General features: G+C 44.4%; 1 protein-coding gene across 4 annotated transcripts in view; it reads left to right on the plus strand.

Annotated features, from left to right (window-relative positions):
• The first annotated feature begins 1,517 nt into the window (after positions 1-1,517).
• Positions 1,518-18,497, plus strand: part of FLRT2 (fibronectin leucine rich transmembrane protein 2) — a 94,163-nt gene continuing 77,183 nt past the window's right edge. For 3 of the 4 annotated variants that reach the window (XM_064571446.1, XM_064571448.1, XM_045901352.3), the window contains exon 1: positions 4,702-5,513. The gene's annotated coding sequence lies outside the window, so the exon portion shown is untranslated. Of the gene's footprint in view, positions 2,002-4,701; positions 5,514-18,497 lie in introns of those variants that run through there. The other variant, XM_045901353.3, reaches the window with a different exon arrangement.

Raw genomic sequence — 18,497 nt, forward strand, 5'->3', positions numbered from 1 at the left:
AACAGAAACGTATTCTTAAAGATGAAATAATTATACTGTTACCTCAGATCAAGGTTTCAAAGAACCTCATGTGGATACTTATGTACACTTAAACACAAGAAGATGAGTATTTAAAAGGAGGTAGATTAGTATTTGTCCTAAAATGTGGTCTTCCGTGTTGATTCGGCTGGCTGAAGAGCTCTCCCTATGCTTTGCTGCCACCTTGGCAAACTAGAAGGATTTACAAGGAAATTCTGCACCAGGCCGGCTGGAAAGTGTTCCCCTTACCTCCGTGCGCACAGCCCGGCTCCGGAGGCGTTTGAAAGGGCTATTACAGATTCCCATTGGCTTGGGTTTGTTGCAGAGAGAACTTAGAACATCTATCCTGTGGAGAAACACTTTTTTTTTTTCTTTTAAAAATAACTCAGTTTTCGCAAGATCCACGTGCTACCCTCTAAATGATTTTTAAAGACTCTTTCTTTCTTTAGTCCAGAACGGAGATGGAGAAAAAAGGAATCTGTAGAAGATTGTCTGAGTTTGCGCTGTGGGCGACGTTCTGGCTCGCTGGGCTGTGCCGGTGACAGCAGAGGCCTTGAGCTGTCAGTTTCTCTTGTCTGAGCTTCCATTTCACGTCTAGGAGGTGACTCGCCTCCAACTCCAGTTTACTTCTTGGGAGTCAGGAACACTTAGACAAAGCTGTTTACAAAATGCAAAGCATCTGTGCGGCCAAGGCTGAGCCTCACTTATTCACTTTCTCTCTCTCATTAAAACAAAACAACCCCCCAAATTCATTCATTCATTCATTCATTCACTCACTCGTTCATTCATTCGGCTTCCAAAGGAGCTGGGGAAATACTGCCGATCAAAATTTAGGCACTGAAGCTGACCTGCTGTTTTCAGTATTGGGACTCAGATATATTTTCTGCATCATCATTCTTGTCTGTGCTTCCCCTGTTCATTCCGTTCTAAGGCACGTTCTCTCTCCCTTCCATCTCCCTATTCACAGCTCCCTCAAACCAGCCCCTTCCCCATCTTCTGGCGTCTTGGCCTTATCTGAATATGTGGTCATTCGCCATTGCCTACACTGGGTGAGTGGGTGGGAGACAGCTTTCCCTGCGGTTTCATTTAAATTTTGCGTGGGTGGATGGGTACCCTCCACCAGTCGTCTCGCACACGCAAAACAGTTATAAGCTAGAATTAGAATGAGCGGAGAGTTCCACATCTTCAAAGCACCGGCAGGAAAGGAAATAATACGGGAGGCGGGAAAGAGGAAGAAATAAAGGAATAAAACCCAACTTTGCTTGCAGCTTCAATAAATCTGGTAACTGGAGGCAAAAAATAGATTCCGAGGGCTGGGTCTGGTCCGGATGAAACGCTGGGGCTCCTTCCCATGCCGGAGTCTGGCGCTGGAAGCCTGCCCCTGGCGTCTTGCCAGGCGAATGCCCCCAGACAGTAACACACCCCCTGGAGACGCACGTGAACAAAGCTCTCGCCCCAGAGGCCGCCGCTTGCGGTTTCCGAGTCAGTTCTAGCTTCTCCAGGGAGTGCAGGGCGCACACGGGGTTAAATCAGTTCCCTCCCCAGTAGGAGGGAGAGAAGGGGGAGGGGGGAAACAGCCTACAGTCTCAGGCTGGGTACCTGGTAGTTAGCTGTACGTTCGAAACCTGTCGCTGTCCCTTGCGAGTTTGGCGTCTTCCATTGTCACCGCAGAGGAACGAGCGCTCCGAGATAACATCAGTGGCCGCAATCTCCGTGCCAAGGCGCGGCGCTGCTTCCTCCCGGGGTGCGTCTTTGGCCCTCGGTTCCGGGCGTCTAGCAGCTGCGCCTGCCGCTGTGTCCACCCAGCCCCGGGATCAGGTTGGCGGTTCTCAACGATGGGCAGGAGGGACCTTGGCGGTGACCCCTAAAACAATACCATGCCCCGGGATCCCCGCGGCTGCCGCGCCAGCTTCTTCCCTTTCCACCTCCCCGACCCGGTCGGATTCGGATGAGCGCGCTGCGAGGAGACACGGCGGCCGCCAGGTAAAGGGACAGAGGTGCCAGGTGGAGTTTCCCATAACAGCCAGGGCTCCTGCTACGCGGTTGTGGGGAGATAGACATTTATTATTATTATTATTATTATTATTATTATTATTATTATTATTATTATTTTATTATTTATTATTATTTTTTGAACCAGCGTAGGGTGGTCAATGGGATGAGATGTTTTGGCTTTTTCTTGCCTCCAGAGAGAGCATAGGCTGCTTAACTCTTCCCCCCGACTTTAGGGAGGTCTATTTGCAGGTAGAATTCGCCTCCTCGAAAGAGTTTTGTAACTGAGCTTTGGGTCAAAACACACATTTGCCAGTCTGCTGGGAGGATCGATCCCAAATTGGGGTTCTAGAGCCATTAAGCTTGCTGTAATCCAGCCTCTCACTTCCCCAGAATGGATAGGATAACTTCTAGGAGTAACACCCCCTACTCCCCCACCCCCGCGTCCACTCCATCTGCGGATAATGTCACCGATGTTATCAAGCGGTTGCATCTAAAGCCACCAGCCCGCCTCCTGCCCGCAATCCGGGATTGATTCGTGGCTAAGAAGATGCCGAGGATGCCAGTGCATTTTCCTTCGAGTTGGGGAGAGGGTTACTTTTTGCCCCAAACCAAGTCTTTCTCCAGCTTTGCTGGTCTTCAGTGGCCCGGCACTGAGCTCGGACCCGCGCGTCTTCCCCGCGCGCCAGGGGGGCGACGAAGGCGCAGACAGCACACCAGGCTGAACTGGGGTTGCGTTGTCTCAGCCGCGTGCGTGGGGCGCCGAGAGGGGGCGGAAAGCGCCGGGCGCCCCACCAGATCTAAGTGCCGGGGCCAGGCGGCGGCGAGGAGGGAGGGAGCAGAGCCTCGCCAGCTGCCACCGTGTCCCCGCGCGGACTCGGAGTCGCCTGAAAAGATCCCTCCGCCGCGCTGACCAGTCCCGGGTTCGTCTCCGCGCCTTCAGCGCGGGCGCGGTCACTTCTCATTTCTAATCGGGCCCAAGATCAAGGTTGCCAGTTGAGGTCGGGTCATTAACCAGGGAAATTAAGTATCTGGGAAGGGGGTGACTGGGGCCGACTGGACTCTCAGTGATGCCCGGGAAACTCCGGGATCGCGTGGGGCTCCGGCCAGCGACAGCTGCTGGTGGAGGTGGAGGCCACCGTGGCTGTCGACGCTGGCGCTTTGCTCCTGGAACCTCCCAGCAAGATGGCACTCACTGTCTGTCCTAGTCCAATTAACTCCCCTCCCCCCCGGCGTGCCCCCTCCTCCTCTGGATACTTGTTAGTCACACACTGAGTTTGAGGAGAAGAGAGGTTATGTCGATGTAAATCAAAGTATTTTCCTGACCGCTTTGCATAATGCAACAGGAGCAGCGACCCGTGGGCACAAACCCAGGTCGTGTGTGCGTGTGTGAGCGTGTGTGAGAGCGTGTGCCAGCGTGCGTCTCGGCCGTGCGTCTGGGTGGATCCATGCGTGGCTTGTGCTTGGGAGGCAAATGGGGCGTTTCTCCAAGTCCTCTTAACACGACGAAGGCACTCAAATAAGTGAAGGCGGTAGACTCAACTAGGATGCGAAGGAAATAAAAACAATTGGGAAAGTGGTGCCAAGTGACTCACACTTTGAACTGAGGACGGGGAAATCCTCCCGAGCCAGTCTAGGCCACCGCCCCTGCGCAACCTTTGGTCGAGACAGCCCCGCGGATACCTAGGGAGTTGGTCCTGAGCTAGTTTCAAGCTCGCCGTTTGCTTCTCGCGTGGCCCCACCGACGGGCGTCTCGGCGCAGCCTGGAGCCTCGGCTCGAGCTCGCTCTCCCTCTTCTGTTCACATTCAGCCTCTCCACAGACTTGTTAAAACATGACAGCAACTTACTAGAGGCAGAAGGAGCGACAATGAAAGGAGAGGAGAAAACCAGAACCTTTTAAAATATGTTTTCCAAGAAACAGACGTGCACCTGGTTTTCTTACATTACTCTTTAACCTTTTCAAAGAGATTGCGAAGTGGAAACATTGCCCGTATACAAATCAGGCTCCTTTTGCTGTCAAGTCTGTTTCCTGAATCTTTGAGGCTGAATTTAGTTATCCGTTGTAATCTATGGGGAAAGTGAACAACCTTTTTTTTTTTTTTTTTTTCCCAGCAGCCAGAGTGAAGGCAGAAAATAGGTGTTCAAAATAATCATGTTAAACTTCGGATTATGTTTCCAATTAAAGTTATTTAATAAGCCCCGGGATCAGGGAGTTAACTGGTGATGGCGTGGGGGTGGGGGTCGCAAATCATCAGGGTTGCCTTCATTTGAAATAACGCCATCTTGGTTGAGAGACTTGTTATATTTTTACCCTCTAATTTCACGTTTCGATCATTTCTCAGTGTCTAAGTAATAGATCCTGTGGCTTGGAAGTACAGCCCAAGCGGGCAGGGAGGAAATCGACTTCCAGCGCTGAGACGGTGGCATTATCCCTAAGAGTTGGGGGTGGGATGATGCTGGCTAGAGAGAGGAGAAGGCTTGCTCGGTCAGGGTGGCATCCATGGTGTTGGTCCAGGCGTCTGCAACTCTCTTCGGGGAGGAGAGAGTTAAAAACCGAGTCCGACTTTGCCTCTTGGAAAGCAAGGGTTGCAGCCGCGCCTCCCAAGCATTCTTTAAACCAGAAATGTGGGAGGGACTCTGAAAGGGAGGGAATAAAGGAGGGGGGCAGAGAAAGAGGGCTCGAGGAGGGGAGCGCGCCAGAGCGCGAGGGACCGAGGGAGAGGAGGAGCGCGGGGGCGACGCAGGCGATCCCGCGCATTCATTACTGTAAACATCTCCCGGGGGTGTCAGGAGGGGTGGGGGCGGGGGCCGCGGCGTCTACATTAGCCCGGCGCATCCGATCGAGGCAGCAGTGAGGTCGGAGCAGCCTCGGGACCCACGCCGGGCCGGCGCAGCACTTGGAGCGAGCCCCGCGCCCGCCCCCGCGCAGCCCCGCGCAGCGCCCTGCTCCCGGCTCCGTGCGGTGGGCTTCCAGGCGCCCGCGGAGCGCCCGCCCGGATCCCCGGCTGCCCCCCGAGGTCCTCCGCCTCTGAGGAGCCCAGGCGCTGCGGGGCCTCTTTCCGCTGCCTTCCCCGCGCGCCCTGCTTCCTTCGGGACTCGTGGCTCGGTCTAGGCGGAGAGGGGGAGGCAGAGGAGGAAAGGAGGCGGGGGCCGCGGCGCCCGGAGCCGCGAGAAGGTGGCATGCCCGAGCCCTGGAGGCGGAGGTGGCGGAGGACGGGGGAAGACGATGCCGCGGCTCCGTAGAGGAGAAAGGCGAGAGCGAGCTAGGCGAGAGGGGCGCCGGGGCTCCGGCCCGTTGCGGGGAGGCGCGCGCCGCTCTGAGGCTCCGGCCTCCGCACCCCCGCGCCCCGACGCTGCGGGCGAGCAGGCTGGGTTTCGGCAGCCGCCACCGTCGCCGCCGCCGCCACTCGGAGGACCCAGCAAAAGTTTGGATCTGGGGGAGGACGCGGCGCTGAGCGAGATTACCACCGGGGCTGGAAGGAGACCTCGAGAACCTTCGCAGGTAACGCTCACCCCCAACCCTCTCCTTCCATGCCCCGCCGCTGAGCTCCTGCTCCTTCCCAGTGCCTTTCCCGACGCTCGCCAGATCTGAGTGAAAGTAAGAAGGCGGCGAAGTTCAAGATGTCGGGGATGGGCACCTAGCGCGGGGAGATCTACAGTCAGGTTAGAGGGGCCCGCGGCGCTTCTCTGCCCTAGGTGGGCAGCTGTGCAGGGAGGTGAGCCTCCCCCGGGGATGGATGAGAACCCTCGGCCCTAGCTGGGGCCTCATCTTGTAGCTCGTTGGAAATTGAGAATGTGGATTCAGGGGCTTCTAGTATTCTTCAATCCGGGAGAGTGATGCATGGATTTCACTCACTCCCACCCTCACCTCCTCACCTTCACCCTCTCACTCTCTCAGCCCTATTTAGCATCTTTTAAAAATGATAGGAGCCCACTCCCATTCGCCCACCTCATTTAATTGGTGCAGGAAAGCAAATCTGTGTGTGTGTGTGTGTGTGTGTGTGTGTGAAAGAGAGAGAGAGAGAGAGAGAGAAAGAGAGAGAGAATCAAGTAAAGGGAAAAAATTACCTTTTCCCCCTTTGACATCCCCGGAGTCTTCCCTTCCTCCCTCCTTCCATTCACCTTCTGGCGTCATAAAATAAAAACTTTAGAAGTCACATTTTTATTGCAGTATGAGATGAAACGTGTTAGCCATTGGCAACATGAATTTACAGTGATGTGTGTGTGTGTGTGTGTGTGTGTGTGTGTGTTGGGGGGGTGGTTAGTGGCCTTGCAGAGAGGCTGGTTGTTCTCAGTGGCCTGACACACCATGGTGTGGGGGGAGCAAGTGGTCCCGTGTGTGCACTTGGGGCCAGGGGCAGCAGAAAGAGAATATGGTCACGTTTCCCGAACAGCAGCCTTACTTAGGTTAACTAAGAAAATAGCTCCTGCTTTTCCCTCAGAGAGCTACAGAAAGATTTCAGCCCCAACTCTCCACAGCCCCCTTTCCCCCAGCTGAGTCTCAAAGCAGCTCAATATTTGCTGCTTCTGTCATCATTATTATGATCATTATTTATTCACCTGGAAGCTCATCTTGACTTCTCTTGTAAATGGAAAGCAGTCTCCAAGAGCTTTTGATTAATTTTAGCGGAGGGAATCTCTTGTAAAGCTTGCAGTAAGCTAATCAAGTGCAAAGCACAAATCCGTGTAAATGCTAGTGCAGAGTGCAAGGTGCTGATTAGATTTCTTCACATTCTGCATTTGCTGTGCAAAGCCCCATCTAAATGGGAGCTATTACTTACCACTCAGCTGGGAGGCTCTTAAATCACACAGGGTTTCAGGGAGCTTTGGGGCATGTCCCCTTGCTCAGAGGCTTATTGCTAAATTTATTATGTCTAACTTCTCCTAGCCAAAAGCTAAAATGTAGGCTAGCTTCCATATAGGAATCCATATTGTTTGTGGGTTTAAGTGATATGACCTTCCTAAGTCTACAGTGAAAGGATCCCCAAACATTTTGAGGTAATAGAATGCAGGTTGGCATTCGTCCAGGGATGTATTTGGTTGTTGCAGTGCGAATGTAAAATGTTAGGTCAGTATCTAAAGTGTTTAACAGAACTGGACTTTTTCTTTTTTAATTACTAAGCAATATGCACCAGGTACATAAGATTGACAGGCCACCATATTAGAAGAGAATACATCTTTGGTTAATACACATGCCATGAAAAGTTGCTTATTTCCCCATGATGTTATTGTTCCTCCAAATACAACTTTTCTTCCTCTCCTCCTCAAAAGCCCCAAACAGGATAGGGTTAAACCATTTAAGAATTTTTAATAATCAGCAGTGGAGGTGCAGTACCATACTGTTATGTTGAGTTGCAAATATCTGAGCGGAGGAGGTTGGAAGATGAAATTTCAAGCATTATTCCATGTCTCTGCCCGTAGGTACAAGAGATTGTAAGAAGTGGGCTAGCCGTGTAGCAGAACGTATTACAAACCTAGCATGGAAAGAATGCTGGTTTAAAAAAAAAAAAAAATGCCCATGTCTTAACACTTCAGTAGTTTCACTGCAGTTTTAGAAATTCCAGGGGATGCTTTTAACAGAAGAAAGTAGATTCACAAATGACACCATGTTGGGCTGCCTTGAGGTCCCCTAGGCAGTCATGGTTTTTCCCCTGTATGCTAGGTTTCAGATGATGTGATCTTATCCGAGTTTGACTATGACCGGCTGGATCTAATTTGAACCTCCTCTGATGCCCGTTACATTTATATTCTGGCCTGCTGGAGAGTTTGGTTTAGGATTTAGACATATCTCCCTGAAGCAACCTTATATCTTCCCAGTTTGAAGCTGTGGTTTCAGGAAAGCCTCAAGTATGTATGTCCAGAAGCCTTATTCTGTAGAGACTCAGTGTGAACATCTGATCTAGTTTGACTCTTCAGTCTTATACCCTACAAGGAAGAATTGCTGCTTCTGTGATCAGCAGTGTCTGAAGTTAAAAAACAGCAAAGGGTAGGGGGGCTTTCGGTTTTGTTCATTGTTTAGAAGATTCAGAAAAAAAGAGCAAGGTGATGCAATTTTATTTCCATTCAGGTCAGACCTTTCTGAAGAATCATCTTTTGGTATTTTTACTTTAATTTCAATTCAAGTTCATTTTTCACTAGATTATTTTAGTAACTTTGTGGTTTCTGCTACAGTGATTCAAATTCAGTCCATTAGTGACCTCTATCTGTGAGAAGTGGATACTCATTTTTTTTTTTTCTTCTCATCAGTCTGCAGATTATGGGGGGTGGGAACCAACAGCTCTGTAGTTCTTTCTGAATATTTAGATTTTCCAACCTGATTTTTCTAATACGGAGTTCAGCATGGGTAATGATATTTAACAACAGTAATAAAACGTTACAGGTTAATAGGCTACTAAATGGTTATTCCATATAGCATTGACAATATGATCAATATAAATAAAATACCAGGGCTGTCCACTGCCAGTAAAACGATTGTACAGTCAGGTAGACTAATGTTTTGAGACTCACAATGCTGCTGAATGTAAGTGAAGTTTTATTGCCCCTAAGTGCTTACATAACAAGGGAAACTTGAGACAAGCTCAGAACTACATGTGATAACTAGACTTCATAGTAGCCATGTGTATATGTCTTTAAATTCAGCTTTGCTTCTGCTGTGAACTTATGGTACAGATCAGGGACAAGGTGGGATGTGAGAAGGGTGTCTATAAACAGATGGTCTTTTAAGAAGACTTTTAAAATCTGATTCCTAATCCCAGCTTTGTCTTCTGAGGGTTTTCAAATTGAAATTTCAATTTGAGTTGATTATTCTAAATGGTGATTGAAGACAGTTTACTGAATTTCTTAGGTGGGCGGTTACCATTATCTGAGATTTTCCAGATGGTTTTTGATGTAGTGGTGTTCAGGGATGTGGAATTTTTAGGAGGTTTTCTTTCTTTTCCCTTGGGCAGGTTTTATGTAAAAGACATTTTTAAAGACCAATGATGATGATGATGATGATGATGATGATGATAATGATGATTTTTATTATTATCAAACAACCATTAGAATATCCCAGCCAACTTTCTTTCCTTTCCCCACCTTCCAAATTGCTTTGCTTTTTAAAAATTATGTATTTTTCCTGGAACTATATGTTGAAGATAGGACTAAGACAACCAGTATGTTTTTACTCTTTTGAGCAATGTGAACTCCAATTAAGTATCTGTTTATAGTAAAACACACACACTCACCTACACATCAAGAACCATTTTAAGACAGAGATTCTTTTCAAGGTTTTAAATATGTTTCCTTTTAAAGAGCTATGACACAAATATTGTAATAAAAATATCCTGTGTTCCGATGAATACAGAGACTTATTTCAGCCACATGGAACAGTAAAACACTGTATTAGCAAAATAATCAGTGGTATTTTCAGTACATGGTCAAAATCTGTTAGAACCTTCATTTTTTTTTTTCTTGGCAAATTTCACATCTACTGGTCTTTTTGGTTTTCTTTGATTCCTTCTACTGAGGCTCTTTGAAGTGATTCAAAATTAAACAGTAGCTACTTTTTTTAGAGAAATTCATCATGTTATATTCAGGATTCCAGAAGAGTTAATGATGCAGAAAAAGTCCTGCAAAACATCTTTCTAAAAGAAGTCCTTCTCTTGTAGGCTTCCCACTTACGGGCCTCCTGTACCATTTGCAGTGAATTGGAGCTCCATTATTTATTTATTTTTCAAATACCACCTCTAACTTAATTTAATGTGGGATGTGTTTCTGCAGAAGCATGCAGCACCATGTGTCCCGAGTCTCCTGAACAAAGCAGTATCGTTTTTATGTATCTGCAATAAGGGAAAATCAAAGAAAATATCCGTGTATACTTTGGGAATTCAAAAAGGCCACATTCATGATTCTCAAACACTGGTCCGTTATTCTGCTGATGCTTAATAAGGCCACACGTTTTCTGGCAGTTTAGTGGTTAAAGACCTCAGCCATTTTTTGAAGCATTCACAAAATAAATCCCTGGGTGTTCCTACCCATTAGGTGCTCATTAGAACTGAGCAGTTTTTCTCACTTTCTTCCCAGGTTGCTTTTAAGGAAATGTGCAGGAAACGTGGCAAAAGGTCCTCTTTCCCCCTCAGTTCACAGGTCATGTGTGATAATTTCAGTTCTTTTTGTTAGAGCTTTCAAGACACAGATAAAGGAATCTTCCATCTGAACCTTTTAAGAACCTGAGGTCCTTGGGATTTAAACCCACTAAAAACCATTATGTCTCAAAGCTCATAGGTAGTTATGAGGCCCTTGGAATATTGAGACCCCCTTTAACGGGGAGTAAAAGAACAGCGCTCCCAAAGTCTGTTCACAAATATAGCGTCCCTTGAAGTCAGCAGAGGTCATGAGCTGAATGGAAAACATGAGACTCACATCAGTCCCGAAATAGGTCCATGTGCTGGTGTTACTTGTCCCCAGCTGCCTATGGGCGTCACTTTTCATGAAATCCAGTGTCAAAATAGCCTCTGTGATAGTTTCCTCTCCCACTTGGCTCCAGAACTCGGGCTGAAATATTTTGAAGAAGGAAACAATGCAGGGAATCCTAATATCCCTCATAGATAAAGAGGAGATGAAGTCTATGGGAAGAGACTAGATAAGCATTTGCCATAGAGGTGCTGGGAAATTCTCTGTGTGCCCCGAGGGATGAAATGGATTCATACCTAGCCCTTACCCCCTCCTCTCTTACCTTTCCCAGTTGTCACATGCAGGATTTGATGGCTCACAGCTGCCTTTGTGAGTTGGTGTGAGAAAGACCTATGAGCCTGGCCTCTCCTTGGGTGGCTGGAGCCCAACAATTTGAAAGGTACCCACGAATGCACAGAGTTCTCCCTGAGACCACTGGGCTTTGCCCAAAATGATGAACGTTACATTTAATCACACAGATGTTTGAATTCTCCAGATACCGTTTATAAGTTTCTTCCTTTACCAACCTATCCGAAACGGTCAGTTGGATTTCTTATTAAAATAATAACCATTATTTCAATCACATAAATATGTAGTTGTAAAAAAAAAAAAAAAAAAAAGTATTTCATTGTCTCTCCACCATTAGAGTAGATACAAGTTTTCCTGTTATGGCTGAGTATAATTTTATGATGTAGGCCTTGTGATTTGGGACCTTAACTGTGGTAGGGAGTGAGCAGTAGGGAGGTTGTTTTGGAGGAAAGAAAATATGTGTTTATATAAAGAAAACCTGCATTCTCATGTCAGCACACTCCTTTGTACATTTATGACCTTGGACAAATTACTTAATCTCCTGGAGACTTAATTCCCTTTCTGCAGAGTTCAACAGAGTTGTTGCAGGGTCAGATAAGATTAATGTGTGGGAAAATACCTTGATAATCATACCAGTGTTATATTCCTATAAAGACGCATTATTCAAATTGGTAACATTTATCCCCACAGGACTGCCATGTACCAGGATAGTTCTGAGTCTTATACTAAGGCAGAGTGCTCTGCCCTCCAGGAGCTTTGGCTTTTGTGAAAGTAATGGGACATCACTCGAGCAGTCAAGTGTCTGGTGGCCCTCTACGTCATTTCTTCTATTCATCTAACGGGGCCTTGTCTTCTTTTGTAAGTTTGTTCTGTTTTGATGAAAGTATTCTTTTCAAGGATCAAGGGTAATTAGGGTGAGATTTGTGCAAGGGCCAAACTTTCCATCCTTGACATGCTGGCTTGATGTTGGAAACTGAATTTATCACAAATGGATTCCACGGGGCTCTTTTGGGAAGAAACCATCCACATTCCTGCAGTAAGGTTGTTTCTCCTTTTGGCTGGATTTATACTTGAGTCATCCAAGTTACTTTCGCAAAAGCACAAACCATTAATAGAATATATGATGATGTTTAAAATTTTGGTTTTGCAACGTGAGGCAGGCTGGATGCAAAAGACTGCCTCTTTGGTAGGGCAAACCTGAACTCATTCTCAGCGAATGGAAAGACTTGATTTATTATGATACTGACATACTCTCCAAAGCTTGGCCTTATTTTGGTATTGTTAGTATCACAAAACCCTTGTGGGACAGTTTTTTTGACAACTTATTTTTCCATACTTTGTTCAGTTGCATTTTTATAATTATCCAATCTGAGACAGTTTCAATTTTAAATGTTCCAAGAGCGAGCATGTTTATTTTACTTTCTTGATTTGTATACATGTAGGCCTTTGTAAAGGTAAATTTTTAATCATTTTATCGTTGCTTAAATGAAGCTTGCAGAAAACACATGCATATGTGAAGTATACTTATAAAATGTATGATTAGGTTGTGATTCTTGATCAGAAGGAATGTTTTTTATCCATTATTTGGATGTATGGCAGTGTGTATTTAATAGTGTTCTTTTCCCTTTCTGACTTACTAGTTGCCAAAGTTCTGACACTTGCCCCGCCCCCCCCCCCAAGTTGATGAGAACTTTAGCAGTGCATTGTAAAGTACCTGGCCATATAATTCTGTTTTTACATGACAAATTACTTTTGTAGTTTGGCAAAATTAATCTGACTGCTTTTTGTTCTGGCAGTGCTGAATGATACAATAATAATATTTGAAGAAGAAACATGTTTGCCACTACTCTGAAGAGTTCTGCTAATAAAACCAGAAGAGTCTGGAGGTATATGTGTGGGGAGTTAAAAAGGCACAAACAAATCTAAAACTTAGATACCATGGGGAGGGGGTGCTTTTTATATTCTTCAACTTGGTGGTGCTAATGTAGCCCATATGTTCCTAACAGAATAGAAGAATGAAATAGCCAAGTTATTTTTAATTGGACATTTTCTTTTCCAAATAGGTCCTAAAGAAACTCTAAATAAAGAAAAGCGCAGAATGCAATGAGGGAAGTTATTTTTGTGTGAATGGCTTGGTACTCATGAAGGAGATATGATTCTTTTAGAGGCAGAGGGTATACATCAGATGATAAAGAAAGATTTTCCATTCATCCAATGAGTGATTTTTAGCACTTGCTGTATGCCAGGCACAGAGTAAGATTGGAGAGGCAAGTGGTAATGCAGGATCCCTCCACCTGAGGCTGCCTAGGCTGGGGAGGAGAGAGGGAGGCACAAAACCTAATTGCATTTGGTTTGTACATGACTGAGGACAGTCAATCCTAACTGTGCCAGGAATACATAGTATTATTGAAGAAAGCTTTATGTTTGGAGAGGGATAGTCTCGGGTTCTCATGCTGGCTGTGTCACTTGCTAATTTGATAAACTTGGGCAGATTTTTAAATGTCTTTTAATCTCTGTGTCTAGTCTAAAATGGGAAAAAGCATTCTATACTCATAGAGCTGTTCTTTGGAGGGTTGAGATAATTATGTAAAATGTCCGCCTATCTAGCACACAGTAGAGGCTTAATAAATGCTGACTACAGATCCTTCTCTCTCCGAAATGATAATGATTCCATTAGGTTACTCTCCCCTTCAACAAATATCTTTGCCATTTCTCTGGAATCCCCCAAAAGGCTTTGGACCCCTTGAACCTATCCACTAACAAGATACAGCCTCTTCTGCAAAATAAAATTCCAATATTTATGTGTGAAACAGCATGAAAAGGACAGCAAGGGAAATAAGCACTTCACACGGCGGCAGAAGGAGCTCAGAGCTAGTGGTATGCAGCAGGCTGCTGGTGTGATAGGGGCTGGAGAAAGGAGGGAGAACAGAAAAGAGGACACATCTCAGTTTGGGGAATCAGAAAGTGGTGTCAACCGGGTCCTGGTCTAACTTGTAGTTTCTTGTCCTTGTTATTGCTATTGTTCATTGAAAGCACAGGCTTTGACAGTTGAGGAGTGCTTCTCCACGCACCCCCCCCCCACCTCTATGCACCCTTCCATGGGTGGCCAGTCGTTATAGCTTGCAACAAGTCCTGTGTCTAGACTATGACAGTGGGCGCACTGAACTGTGGTTATTATGTCTTTGCCAATGTACCGAGATTTTTATCAGAATGAATTTTAAATTCTTGCTTCACGCAATTCATCTCACACATGACTCTTGGCAGAGTCATGCAAGTATTTTATTGTAGGAGATTAACATGTAAATTATTGTTATATTATATAATTCTTAGTTTGTACTCAGAGAATGATTGTACCTTGCTGGTATAATGACAGATGTCCAAATCAGAATGATGCTATTGGATTATCAGTTTAGCGTGGAAATATTTCTTTCAGAAAGTAGTTTTCAGTTAATTTAAGTAAAGGGACTTCTAACGGCTTCTGTGGAAGATACTCTGAACAAATACAGAACTAAAAGGCACTGGTCAAAATACACGATGCTGGGTTATTTTTCATTTGTCATTGTAATTGGGTGACTACATAGTATAATTTTTTTGCTTTCTACTCAACAATTAAAATGTAGGGTTTTTTGTTTCCACTATGAATCTGTAAATTTATTGCTATAAGAAAGTTATACTTAACAAGATGTTAGGCATGTCCCTGACCTCCAACTCCAGAAGCACAGAAGCTTTTCCTGGTAAGATCACATAATATATAATGTACTGTATACACATATAATTAATCAAATTGGGGCAGAGAGAAGCAGGTACTAGGGTATATTTTATAAGGTGTTAGCATCTCAGTAAGTAGCTTCCAACCCAACATTCCACCCAGCGTAAAACAATAAGACCTTGTTTTGCTACTTTAGAACATGTAAGGGAGATTAAAATTCTTTGGAAAATGGTTTAAAAAACTTCTTTTACTCAAATAGGTAAGGGACAAGTCCAGTAGTGTTGACAGCAGTGGAATTTAAAACTGAAGTCTAATAACCTCTGAGTCCCGAAGGAATGCACGGCAGACATCTGTTTTAGTCACGCGCTTGTAACTGGGCATTTGACAAAAATTGAATCCTTACCGTGTGCCAAGCACCATGCTGTTTTGGCTTTTGGGATATTATTTCAAAGAAGACCTCATCCTTGCTCATCAAGAAATCTGATAGGTTGACCTAGGGACACCCTCTTCCAAACTTGACTCATCGGTCTGAATCAACTGGAGATGTTGCTTAAAAACCCAGGTTCCTGGGCCCTAGCCTGGAGGTTCTGATTTGTTAAGCCCGCGAAGAAGCCTGGAAATGTGGATGCATAAAACCCTCCAGGATTGGAGTTTACTGACCTCCATGATTTCTAGAACTTTTTCTGTCACAGAGACTCAGTAGTTTTATAACCATCTGGTTTATAGTCATTTGTGAATTTCTGACAGTATTTTTTTTTCTATGTGTTTTGTCACATAGGAAGTATTGCTTGATTTAACCCAACTGTTCTAGTAAAGAACCTTCTAAGGGGCCAGACATCAGGGCTGGCTTCTCTCTCGGTAGCCACAGTCTCCTGTGTGATGCCACCACCAGGCATCTGTGTCCCTTACACTACTCACTGTACTGGTTTTGGTATCCCCACAGTTACTTTCCTAAAAAACAAATTGTATTACTTTAGCCATCTACCACTCAGATTCCCTGTTCCTCTGGATAAGGCCCATCCAAACTTGTTATCAGGACATGTGAGACGTGATCCTCTGGGTCTCAAACCATCACTCAAGCCTCATTTTCTTTTCTTTTTTCTTTTTTTTTTTTTTAAGATTTGTATCTATTTATTTGACAGAGAGAAACACAGTGAGAGAGGGAACACAAGAAGGGGGGAGTGGGAGAGGGAGAAGCAGGTTTCCTGCTGAGCAGGGAGCCCGATGCGGGGCTCGATCCCCGGACCCTAGGATCATGACCTAAGCGGAAGGCAGATGCTTAATGACTGAGCCACCCAGGCGCCCCTCAAGCCTCATTTTCAAGCACCCATCTCCTGCACCCATGTTCATGATAAGGCATGGCCTTTTGATGCTTAGCCTTTCCCATGCTGCTTATCCTTTATGTAGAATATGACCTCTAACTCTCCATTTGGCAAATTCTTTTCCTTTAAGACCCACATGAATGTCACCTTCCCTCCTAGTCAAAATTACTCATTCCTTTCTCTGGGCTTCTACAACATTTTGTTTGTACCTTTATTATTTCTCTGCTCATGTTGTATTGTAATGTGTCTGTTCTAATCTGTCTTTCCCACTGGACTCCAAGAACCTTGGCTCATTCGTTCCATCTCCCTAGGGTTGACAATAATGCCTAAAGCACCAGATTCTACATAAATGCAGTTGAATGAATAAATGCATAATTGAGCTGGCCAATCCCGGAAGACAAGAAGATTCACAATCTAGTGATAGGAACTCCTTCCTCTAACCCCACAGATTGGTTGCCCAATGGGGAAAAAATACAACCACCCCTTTCTGCCTTCCTCTAAGCAGGTTTGTCAGGTAAATGCCTGCTGGTTAACCCAACCCTGATCAGCATCAGGCACTCCAAACCACACATGAGGCAATTCAGATGCCACACTGGAAGATATCTTTAAAGAAGAAATAATTCCACTTGATGATATATCTTTCTTGGCACCGAGTGAAACCATCAGTTAAGTAGTTGTGCATGCAGATGTGGTTAACCATAGGATGAGAATTTAACTCACACTATTAACTTTGTGTATCTTTCTTGGCATAATTAAGAGAGCAAAGCAAAGAACTCATGAAAATTTTGTGCATTTGCACTCTTTTTCATTTTTTTACCCTTTGCTTTTATGGCACATTATTTCCTGATGGAGATATCTGAGCAGCCAGGGTTCTCCAGAGAGGAGAAAAGAAGACTAGAAATCATAACTTCTTAATCACTCTGTCTCCACAAAGCAGGATCCACCTTAGTCTTCATGATGTGCACACTGAAAAATATTTGAAGGGTACAATAAATTCTAAACTTACTTTTATTTAATGTGGTCATTCAGTCTGTCTTCTTCTCCAAAAGATAATTTTAACAATACTTTGCTGCTTTCATCGTGAATTATCCATTGATGAACAGAGATGACTTGCATGCATGTGGGCCGGGTGTATGCAAAATTTCCAGGGGCTAAATAAGTAGAAGATGGTGGAGCATATTTTGATATGCTTTTCCCTTAACCTTTGGGTCCCTCTGGGCTGTCTGTTATGTTGGCAACACATTCAATGGCAATAGGAAATACATGGAATGACACCTGAGATGATTTTTGATAAGCCACTGTGCTTATTAATATAAAAGGCTTAGAACACAACCCAGAAGATCTTATAATGTTAATTTATGGGACTGTTTAGAAACAGTATGCTCCCCTTATTCCTGAATCACACTGAATATCAGCAAGACCATAGTCTCATCTAGGGGAATAATAATAATAATAATAATAATAATAATAGCAGTAGTATTAAACACTACATAAAGGTATGGATCATAGATAAGGTTTATTTAGAGTGCTACTTATGCAGTTCATGTATATTATCACATTTAAATTTTTATGAAACCCTATAAAGTAGGTTCTGTTTAGTAATACTGCTCATAACCCAATTTTACACACAGGGAAACTGAAGTGGAGAGAATTGCCTCAGGTTGCTTACCTTATTTTGTAGCTATTAATTATCTTTATAGGATAGCTGAGCACTGAGTAATTTCCAAAATTAACTCTGCATTTATTTTTCCATATCTGTAAAATCTGAATTCAAAGGAGATTGTTCATGGTCCAGTAGGTAATCTGTGACACAACTTTTTGTATTTGATTTTTTTAGTAGATAACTATGTAAGAAGTCATTATTTGCTCTTTGCCATTTTTGAGTGAAAAAGGTTCTTGGGTCTCTCCAGATGTTTCTGTAAAATGGGAAGAGGGAAGAATCACTAGTTTGAAAATAAAGTGACAATTGTGATCCTATTTTCTGTACTAATGAAAGTCTGTAGATAAGTGCCAGATTGTGGGGTATTTGTTTTGCAGAGAACACTCTCCACTTTTTCCTTTACCAGCACTACTAATAAATAGTTAAATGAATTGATTTTCACCTCATTTTCCCTGTGGAGGTGATAATGGACGATAGAATGACCAGAGGGCAGATAATAGCGTAAAGCTAGTGGCCTCTGAGAGAGTCTGGAAATAATGGAGAATTGACTGTGTTATAAATAGGTCAGATTCTCTCGTTTTCTAGACCTATGTAATTGCTCAGGCTGTAGACTTTATTGGGGAAGAAGAATGACCCCAAGATGGGCTGGAAAAGGCTGTTTGTTCTCCATTGGTGGTTTGAAAAGAAGCACAAATGTGTTTGAAAGTCTTCACCTTGTTGAATGTGATGTTTGTCCATCCCTCCCTTTTCTTTCTTTTATTCTTTCTTTCTTTTTTTCTTTCCTTCGTTCCTTCGTTCCTTCCTCCCTCCCTCCCTCCCTCTCTCTCTCTCTTTTCTTCCCTCCCCCTTTCTTTCTTTCTCTTTCTTTCTTCCTTCCTTCCTTCCTTTCTTTCTTTCTTTCTTTCTTTCTTTCTTTCTTTCTTTCTTTTCTTTCTTTCTTTCTTTCTTTCTCTTTCTTTCTTTCTTTCTTTCTTTCTTTCTTTCTTTTCGTTTCCTTCCTTCCTTCCTTCCTTCCTTCCTTCCTTCCTTCCTTCCTTCCTTCCTTCCTTCCTT

This window comes from Mirounga angustirostris, unplaced genomic scaffold, assembly GCF_029215605.1.
Source record: "Mirounga angustirostris isolate CCGP_5_RB_7025 unplaced genomic scaffold, mMirAng1.0.hap1 SCAF_9, whole genome shotgun sequence".
NCBI lineage: Eukaryota > Metazoa > Chordata > Mammalia > Carnivora > Phocidae > Mirounga > Mirounga angustirostris.